At 44.1% G+C, this 1,382-nt stretch overlaps 1 protein-coding gene across 1 annotated transcript in view; it reads right to left on the bottom strand.

The window, feature by feature from the left end:
- The window catches only part of LOC101850045 (trichohyalin), a 27,646-nt gene that overhangs the window by 6,766 nt on the left and 19,498 nt on the right, over nucleotides 1-1,382 (bottom strand). The window lies entirely within an intron of this gene.

The following is a 1,382-nucleotide window of genomic DNA, read 5'->3' as shown; positions in this document are numbered from 1 at the left end:
TTCCCCCAAACACACACACACACACACACACACACACACACACACACAGAGACACGCACATACATTATAAACACAAACATAAACAGACACACTCTCAGACACAAACACATACACGCTCACACAGACACAAATTCTCATAGACACACACAGACACACTCACACAGCAGACACACACTCTCAAAGACACACACAGCCACACACTCACACAGACACACACACATACATACACACACTCATACACGGATGTACAGACACACACACACACACCGACACTCACACAGACACACAATCACACACACAGAAAGACACACACACACTCACACAGACACATACAGACAGACAGATAGACAGACAGACACACACACATACACACACACACTTATAAAGACTCACGTAGACAGACACATACACACACACTAACACACAGATTAAAACACAAACAAATATACACATTATTACACATAAGCACACACAGGCTTATACACGTACAGATGGAGAGACACATACACACGCACACACAACCAAACACACATGAAAACACACTAAAAAAACACTCATAAACACATGCATACACTATCTTATACACATAAGGATGGACAGACACACACACACACACACACACATGCACACACACACACGCAGACACACACAGACACTTACACACACACACACGCAGACACACACACAGATGCACAAACATAAAATCACAAAAAGAAATACAGATACACACAGGCACACACACATAGACACCCTCACAGAAGCGCACACAGACACACACATACACACACACACAGACTCAGAGACACAAACAGACACTCACACAGACAAACTCAAACACACGCACACACATACGTACACACACGCACACAAACACTCATACACACATGCAAACACAGGCTTATACACATACAGGTGGACAGACACACACACACACACATGCACACGAACACACATACACACAGACACTTACACACACTTACACACACACACACATACCCACACACACGCATACACACACATACCCACACACACACACACAAACACACACACACACACACCCTCTCTCTCTCTCATTTTCGTTCGCTCGTTCTTTCTGTGCACGTGTGCATTGTGTATAATGTGTGTGTGTGTGTGTGTGTGTGTGTGTGTGTAAGTGCAGGTGTGTGTAAATGTGTGTGTCCATCTGTCTCTCTGTGTTAGCCTTTATAACTATATGAGTATATGTGTGTGTGTGCTTATAAGTGTGTGTGTGTGTGCGGGTGTGTGTGTGTTTGTTTCGGTCTGTCTGTATGTATGTGCCTTTATAAGTGAGTGTGTTTGCCTTTGTGTGAGTGTGTGTGTGTGTGTGTGTGTGTGTGTGTGTGTGTGTGTGTGTGTGTGTG

The sequence above is a fragment of the Aplysia californica genome, unplaced genomic scaffold, assembly GCF_000002075.1.
Source record: "Aplysia californica isolate F4 #8 unplaced genomic scaffold, AplCal3.0 scaffold00953, whole genome shotgun sequence".
NCBI lineage: Eukaryota > Metazoa > Mollusca > Gastropoda > Aplysiida > Aplysiidae > Aplysia > Aplysia californica.
This window is presented reverse-complemented; position numbering and strand designations above follow the sequence as displayed.